Below are 9,785 nucleotides of genomic sequence, written 5' to 3' on the forward strand. Positions count from 1 at the left end.
GTTTTACTTTTGCAGTCTAGGATAGTGATTCATACCCACTTCTGATTAAATATTTAACATGTAAAGTATATGTTCAGCATGGGATGTAGTTTGGATCCCAGCACATAGAATGCCAGTGCCCAGCATGCCGGGCGCAGGCAGGGTTAGTATAGAGGTACTTACCTTTGGGCATCGGGATTCTGACTGTCGGCATCCCGACCGTTTGGATTCCGTACCCAATCCGTTCAGCATAACTTAATTAGGATCTTAACTAACAAGACTTTACTACAATGTTTAGTGCATACAGCAGGTTTAAATACAAATGTGGAGGTGGTGGGTGTACATAAATAGGGTTCATGGGGTGGGGATACAGGAGCAACTATGCACCCTGGTAAATAGGTATTGTCTTCTGGGCCCTGAAATACTATTTCACATACTCCCAACTTTATACTTTGCAGCACCCTTTTAATTTCATGGACTCCATGACAAATGTTAGGCGTTAGGTGGATTGGAAAGGTAAAAATATGGTCCTGACACCCCCAAACCACTACACATAGTTGCACCTCGGCAAGTTGTGGCTATTTTGTATCCACTATATTGCAAGAAGTTTAGGGGTAACAACCTTTATAAAGTATAAAACAAAACCCCACATTGCTCCTGTACTGTAATCAAAATAAAATATCCCCCCCAGATATGGCAAACATGTAATAATATTGCCCCTCTATTTATTATTAGTAATAAACATAGTGGTCCCTATATTGATAAAACATCTCTAACAGATGAGAGACTGGTCCTCATTGACTGGTTATCTATTAAGTAGACGGGCACCCAGTCATAACCCATTCGGCATTGGGGAGCTCTATCTCATATCACTGAGGTTCTCTTTCTCTCAATAGAATATGCCAGATCAAGAACAGATGAAAAGTGTATGTAAGGACACCTCTACACTACATAAACATAGGTGTGGCTAACAATATATAGAAAATATGGGGACAATACATTTAAATAAAGGATTGCCATTGCAAATTATTAAACAATATTGAGCCCATTATAGATATTAAACAATATGGGTGGAAGGCAGTACAATTATTTAGGGGACTATTCATTATCTCTTAATTTCTACAAAAATAAATAAAAATTAACAATTTCACCTTCCTTTGTAGATATTAAGAATCAGAGTCATTTATTAGATAATGCAGATGTCACAGATATCTCCTGCTTACCATTAAATCCTGATCTCGCTGTCCCCATACTATTGTATTTTGACCAAAATTCATCTACCTCTGAAAATAGTAAATACTAAATGTTTGGAGCCTGAGAGTGGGAACATTTGCTATCTACAGATGGCTTTTGTTCTTGGACCCCCGCTCCTACCTATATGAAGGATATATGGGGATGCAAAGGGGGATCTAATCAGATCTCTCCACTCCCGTTCGGCTACTTTTGCTGGATGCCTGGTTCTTTGTGCAGGAACCCAAATAAACGTATGCGCACTGACACCACCGAGTCAGACTTGGCATGTTAATTGTCACTGCTACAAATATAGATAATGGGGATAGCTGATTTTCAGATCAGCTGTCACCGCTCTGGAGCAATGTTGAATTGCTCCTGTGTTTTGGTATCCACCACTGATACTTCGCAAATTGGTTGCCTAATTATCGGGGTCATCTAGCCCCGATAATGAATAGTCCCCTAAATCATACAGAAGGCATAATTATTAAAAACCTATAGGATACCACTATTATTATAATATAGGAGGCAAAGATAATTATAACTTTTTCTTTTCTTACAAATAAAACCTGATAACCTTAGTGTAAATATGTAAAACAGTGGCTCCCTATAGTATTACATTATCCTTACTCTTACTATATTAAAACATGTTACCATAGTGAGAGCTACAGTACGCTCTCTACTGACATATAACCAGATAGCCAGTGACAATTGCAGCACTATGATGTAGTTTAGTGGTGTCAAACTCAGGCCGTCCAGCTGCAGTGGAACTACACATACCAGCATGCACTGCCATAGTTTTGCTATTAGGGCATGCTAAAACTGTGGCGGGGCATACTGGGATATGTAGTCCTACAGCAGCTGGATGCCACGAGTTTGACACCCATTCTTTAGTCTCCATGGCAACAGATGTCACCATGTTATAGCACTATACATATGTATATGTATGTATATATATATATATAAATATATATATACGTATACACACATATATATATACATATACAGATATATACAGCACTATGTGGTCCCTATAGTTTTACAATATCCTTATTCTCCCTTTTTACTCACTTTGTACATACATTGACTCCATCATCTTGGTGCGGTGTAGATATCACTGGTATATAGTATAGTATGGTATAGTCTATAGTGAGAGCTGATATATAACTATATATATATATATAAAAAGAGAGAGAGGGGGAGACAGAGGGTTGATGGACCAGCACTCCAATTAGCTAAGCAAATACCCTAGTGCACATCCTGTAAGAGCCAACAGGCAAAGTAACATAATATAGTCAATCAGGCAACACTCCATGGACTTCTACGGAAGATAATACGTCAACAGACCATGATTTCCCACATTTCACAATAGGTGCCATTTTGCAAGATAGACATACCAATTTTAGGTGTGCGGTTTCCTCTGATATATGTATGCTTTGGTTAGTTGGTTGGTTGAATGCACACCAGAGCATGACCATACACCCAAGAGAGGGTTATCTATTATACACACACACACACACACACAAACACACATATATATATATATATACATATATATATATATATATATATAAAAAACCGTTTATTTATATGGTGCCACAAATGTTCCCCAGCGCCTTACAAAGTATATAAATAAATGAGTGACTTACAGTGCAATACAATGCAATGCAGGTCAAGGACATGGATAATACACATTGCTACATTGGTGACCATAACACCCACATAAGCAACAGAGCATACGCAACCAAGTGTTAGGTGCCCTAATGGGGAGTAACAAGTAGATAAAAATAAAGTAAGGAGAAGCACAAGAGGCTAGAGGGCCCTGCTCGCAAGGGCTTACATAAAATATAAGATAGTTGCTCAATATAGCACTATAATGTTTTTATCTTTCCTTTTTACTCACTTTTTATGTACATCGAATCCATCGTTGAGGTGCGATGCAAATAAGTCACTGGTATATTTCCAAAAATATTGCCATAGTGAGAGCTAGGCTCTCTACTGACATCCTGACCTATAGCCAGACAGCCAGTGACAGCAATTGCAACACTATGATGTCATTCATGCAACAGGTACCATGTCATAGTATGTATGTGTAGTGACAGAGTACCAGCTATTGCCATGTAGATTAAAGATACATTAGTTTTTTTATGCAATACCATCCAAGCAGGTTGAGAATTATGTGAATTCTAGAATTCCTTTGTTTTATGACATAGGGCAATGGACTTCTCTCACCATTATCAACCTGCTCAGATGGCATTGCATTAAAAAACAACTTAAGTAGCTAGTGGCAAAAAGTTGCTTACTGTATAATAGAATACTACATACATTCTTCTTATCAATGGCTCAAACACCACAATTAAAACCATCACGTACATAATGGGACTCAGGCAGAGCTGGATTGAATTTCCATCTAAATACCATATTGTAAATCTGCCCTAAAAAAAAGCACATTTTGTATAGTTAGTAAACTGCGCGTACAGTATATGCAAAATGCATCTAGCACACCAAGGGTAGCCTATGCTTCTTCACTCCTGGTGACCACAGTAGTATATGTGTCCAGATAATGCAAGGAGGTGTGGCTTCACAATTATAGTATTAAGGGGGAGATTTAATAAAGCTTGGAGAGAGATAAAATTGGAGATAAATAGCACCAACCAGTCATCTCCTAACTGTCACTTTACAGGCTGTGTTTGAAAAATGACAGTTAGGAGCTGATTGGGTGCTATTTATCTCCAATTTTATCTCTCTCCAAGCTTTATTAAATCTCCCCCTTAATGCTGTTAGTACACAATAAATATACTAATGATTGATATTAATGTGGCTATACCCTTAATGATATACAACATACTTATCTACTGAAATAAAACACATGACAACAGGAGATGGCTGAAAATTTGGTCAAAGTTTATTTGTCAATTGATTTAATTTCTTTCAGATGATTATGGTGGCGGACAACATAAAACAAGACAGTCACGTGTCCCGAACTTAATCATTGGTGTACAACTCTCCAAGATTAGACACACCCGGATGGGCAGTGTCACATGCACTGACAGGACAAGGATCATATATCATTGGCTGAGGAGAGCGCACCCAACTATGGAATAACTGAATACTTATATAAACAGCTGTCCTTACCGCCATCACAATAAGAAACAGAAACAACATCCAAAGATGGGAAGGAGGGAGGGTTTCTGACAGGCAAGAGAAGGAATGATTGACAGGAATCACTAATATGACCCTGAAATAGCCACTCCCTAACCTGTGATAGGCTGTCATTCCACAACCTCATCCCCAAATTAACACATAAAAGGGAAACTACTAACATGTTAAAGGGGCTCTGGCTTATTCAGACATTTGCATTAATTCATACACAATACAGTACATTCCTAATGCCCACAAACAGCCATCTATACAGTCCTGCTAACGAAATGATCCATTTTGGGGGTCCAAGATGGTCTCCCCACATTTTCATGCATTTCTTGCAAATCACATTTGGCAGTTAATTTGCACCCCTCCGCTGCGAGTACTGAGAATAGGCATTTTTAATTGGATTGGAGAATTGTCGGGAGCGTGCTTCATGGCGAAGTGTGCGAGTTTAAAGAAACAAACTCGCTACTTGCAATTCGCACCTAATTGGATCGAGCCCAAAATGTTGTGTGATACTGCACAATCAGTACTCTCACCTGTTTCCATGTAAGCATTGGAGCGAGAGATATATGATAGAGGACCCTATTCCTGCTGCAGGCTGATAGCTTCACACATTCCAGTAAGCAATGTACCCTAAGGGGGCTTTATATTTTGTCACACTTGGACTTAGGTCTTTGCAGTATTCCTATTTCACACCTACATAGAGGTTCCACTATATGCTCATATGTTCCGCAGGATGTCGCCAAGGGTGTAATATCTTACTAAGGTTTTATACTATCATAGGGATTTTCTTTTTACATGTACCCATGATTGTTACAGGAAAGAAGAGTTGTTATTATATTTTTATTCATTCATCTGAATATTTCTCTATGTGGAACACTATTATATCACCAAGTGCCCTGGATCTGTTTTTTCCTTGTGATTGCTATTGTTACTGAGATTACTACGATGATGTGAATAGATCACAGTACTAACAGTACTATAGTTGTAACATAAATAATAGGAAGGATTCAGAAGCAATGAGCCAATCAGAAGTTGCCGGCGATTGTTATCATCATGTTCATCAGGTTCATATTTTATATCAGGGGTTGAACACCTGCAAGTGATCTGCCTCCAAACAGGCATCTATGCTCCTGTCTTATGGTCAGCATGGGCTGCATTTTGCATAAACATTTCCTTAATTGGGTCACTCTCTAACCAATGAGACAGTGGTATGATCAATCGACATAAATCATGTTGACATGTGACATGCATCAGGTCTACACAATCACACTGTCAACATGCAGCATGTCGACATGCTTTGCAAATCAACAGTGGCCATGTCGAAATTCATCCTGTCCACCATTGACGTGCGATGATGTAAATGGCTGGGAAGGCACTGGCTAGTATCAGAGCAACATTTACAGATACACATATGAACCAGAGGATTCGTGTGGACATTATACAAAGGTGCAGCAATATGTAGTTCTGGAAATTTGGTGTGTTTTGATCAGGGATGTGTGGAAAAGGTAGACAGGGGAGAGGCAGTGCCTCACCTGCCATACACTTTTTACTCCAGAGTTTTTACTATAAAAATGATTAGAATAATATAAAGGAGATATTTATAATATTTTCTTTACATTTTTCTTATAATGTTATAGTCAAAACTCTGGAGTATACCGCGAGGGGACAACTTTCTTCTTTAGGTGGCCTTAATGAGCATGGAACTGCACTTCCGCCCTCACTCACGTCACTTCCAAGTCCCTAGCATGAAAGGGAAATAAACTCGACCCTTACAGCAGCTCCTTCCTGCTGCAGTGCACTATGGGTTGTTGAGATGCCTGGGGTCAGAGGAGCATGTGCTGAACCCTGATTGGTAGAGCATAGCACATGTTTCTCTGACCTGAGTATGGGGCAATGCTAAACCAGATTGTGCCATGGCTGCAGCAGTCAGGGGGAGGAGGGAGCTGCTGCCATACCCACAGCAAGGTAGGAGGGATTGGGAAACACATTGTTGTGTGTCTCAGTCTGTCTGAGTTTGTGTATATGTGACCATCCCTGTATATGTAATGTGTATGTCTCTATATGTGACTCTTCATGTATTTGTGTATGTCTGTATGTGACCCTCCATGTAAATGTGTATGTATGTATGTATGTATGTGACACTCCATGTATATGTGTACTGTATGTCTATATGTGACCCTCCATGTATATGTGACTCTCCATGTACAGTATATGTGTATGTCTATATGTAGCCCTCCATTAGTGTCGGTACTCCCGGAGACAATGGGGTCATTTGCCGCCGGGCGCCAGCCCTGAAGGTGGCCCCTGGCTCCATTGTCATCCGGCCGTTCCAGGCACTGCTGAGAAGGAGCTGCATGGAGAAGGAGTGCCGCTAATCGGCGCTCCTTCTCTCCTCTCCCCCCCCCCCCAGCGCCAGCGGCAGCCGGAGCTCACTCCTGAGCTCCGGCTTCCGGGTCCCGCATTGCACTATGGGAGTGACGTCATGACATCGCACCCATAGTTCCGAGGAGCTGGCGCCAGGGACGGACGGAAGCAGGCACTGGAGTGGGGTTTAAGGTAAGTGTTGTGTTGTGTGTGTGTGTGCGTGTGTGTGGGGTGGGGCTTACTACTGGGGGCACTACAGGGGGCATTACAGGGGCCTTACTACTGAGGGCATCCTATGGGGCACTGCAGGGGCCTTACTTCTGGGGGCACTATTGGGAGCACTACAACTGGGGGCACTACAGAGGCCCTTACTACTGGGAGCACTTCAAGGGGCATTACTACGGGGGCACTGCAGGGAGCATTACTACAGGGGGCATTACAGGCGCCTTACTACTGGGGGCATCCTATGGAGGCACTACAGCGGCCTTACTACTGGGGGCATCATATGGGGGCACTACAGGGGCCTTACTACTGAGGGCACTATTGGGAGCACTACAACTGGGGGCACTTCAAGGGGTATTACTACTGGGGCACTGCAGGGAGAATTACTACTTGGGGCACTACAAGGGCATTACAACTGGGGGCACTACAGGGGCCCTTACTACTGGGGGCACTGCAGGGGGCATTACTACTGGGGGCTCTACTACAGGGGGCATTACTTTTAGGGGCATTATTACCAGAGGCATTACTACAGGGGGCATTATTACTACTGGGGGCACTGCATAGGGGGACCACTACTGGGGGCACTGTATAAAGGGCACTACTGGGGGTACTGCATAGGGGGACCACTACTGAGGGCACTGTATATGGGGCACTGCATAGGGAGACCACTACTGGGGGCTCTGTATAAGGGGAACTACTGGAGGCACTACATAGGGGGACCACTACTGGGGGCACTGCATATGGGGGCCACTACTGGGGGCACTGCATTTGGGGACCACTACTGGAGGCACTGCATAGGGGGACCATTACTGGGGGGCACTACATAGGTGGGCACTGCATAGAGGGACCTCTACTGAGGGCACTGCATAGGGGGACCACTACTGGGGGCACTGTATAAAAGGAACTATATAGGGGGGTGGTGGCAGCTGGGGCTAGCACAGGTGCTGGGGTGGTGGTACATTTTTATTTGGGGAGTGGGGGCGGCACCAACATTTATCTTGCCTACGGGCACTTGGGATGAAGTTACGCCACTGCCCTCCATGTATATGAGTCTGCATATATATGTGACTCTCCATGTATATGTGTATGTCTATATGTGACCCTCCATGTATATGTGTATGCATATATGTGACTCTCCATGTATATGTGTTTATATGTGGCCCTCCATGTATACGTGTAGGTCTATAAGTGACCTTCCAAGTATATGTGTATGTCTCTACGTGACCCTCTATGTTATGAATTCCTAATGATCTATACACCCTAAATGTCGCTATTTAGCGTTGTAAGTCGCACAAGAAATAATTGCTTTCCAGGCTTTGATTGTGGTTCCAAAGCACAAAAAGATATTATTCACAAAAAAGCATATAGTTACACGCTGTGGTCTAAATATAATTAGCGCAAACAAATTATACAATCACTAGATACAGTCGAATACATACGCATGCGCTCTGGATCCAGATTTCCAGCATCAAAGGTGAAGCCTCCGTCAATAGCAAGAAAATTATGACTAACTAACTATCAGATACAGAGTGCCTGTTTATGTACCCTTACAGAGATAGGCAATACAATAGAACAATTTGGCATAATCCCATTGGTTCTTCTTCCTGGTTCTTCTGTTATGATGCAGTTCATAGGTCAGTTTGTATTGTAATAGTTCAGGCTCCAACAGCTGTTTGTGTCCGTTTTCCCGCCGAAGAACAAGTCTAAACTGGCTAATAACATTACATTTACAGTGTACATTTCAATGCCTATCTCTCTATGATCCATCATTTGCAGAGGCATGTTGCGATTTCCTCGCCGATGGAACCGGAAATCTGCAAATAAACAGTGGTTCAGAATGGCACCAAACATGGTCTGTTTATCATATACTAAACCCTAGATATCAAAATACCTGCATTTCACAATAGATTTGATAACAAATAAAACCTTTAATATTAACCTTAATGCTAGGGAACCTTTCTATGTAAGTGAAATACTTAAGTGTAAGGATATTAAGAAAAGACGCTAGTTAGCATTGTGCGTCTACGTGTTTGTGGAGTGCACCGCGGCACGTGTTTTGCTTATGTTTTAGTAAATGTATGTATCTATAAAATGAGGACTTTTAATAGTGTTCTATTGCGTGGGAATCGCACAACGCTAAATAATAACATCGCCGTATGTACTGATATTGTGTGAGATTTGCTAAAATGGCGCTGGGCGGCCATTCGCAAAATGGCGTCTTGTTGCCATTCGCAAAATGGCGTTATGCAGATTTTAATTTTAACAGATTCAGTCTCAGCCAATCATCCGGCTTCGACAATGTATATGTGTATAGCTATATGTGGCCCTCCATGTACAGTATATGTGTATATCTATATGTGGCCCTCCATGTATATGTGTTTATCTATACGTGACCCTCAATATATATGTGTATGTCTATACGTGACCTTCCATATATATTGCAGCAGACTGAAACACTTGTCAGCAGTATTTTGCAGGAGTGGAACAGGATTATTGCTTCTGAGCAATCCTTACCTGGGAGTATAAATCCATCCACTATATAAAGTGCGTCTACTCCAGTTTATTCTCCGCAAACAGATCTTAGGATTGTTTGGTCAGTGTTCACATTTTCCTGACTATTAATAGGACTGATAATACAGTCATTTGATGATGTACCCCTGATGAAGTCCCATGACTAATGTTTGATGTAAGCTCATCAGATTCACTGATTTTATTGAATAAATATTGTTCTTTTTTATTGAGATTGAAGTGTTTTATTCAAATAATAATAGTGGCCTTTTGGCCTGTTTGGGTGTATTTTTGGTGGAAGGGTATTTTTCAACAACATTACAAGGAATCAT

General features: G+C 41.6%; 1 pseudogene; it reads right to left on the reverse strand.

Moving 5' to 3' along the window:
* The window catches only part of LOC148519838 (putative tyrosine carboxypeptidase MATCAP2), a 30,236-nt pseudogene extending 27,931 nt beyond the window's left edge, over positions 1-2,305 (reverse strand).
* Positions 2,306-9,785: the final 7,480 nt, after the last annotated feature.

Source organism: Taudactylus pleione, unplaced genomic scaffold (genome assembly GCF_031769625.1).
Source record: "Taudactylus pleione unplaced genomic scaffold, aTauple2 ptg000181l, whole genome shotgun sequence".
Taxonomy (NCBI): Eukaryota; Metazoa; Chordata; class Amphibia; order Anura; family Myobatrachidae; genus Taudactylus; species Taudactylus pleione.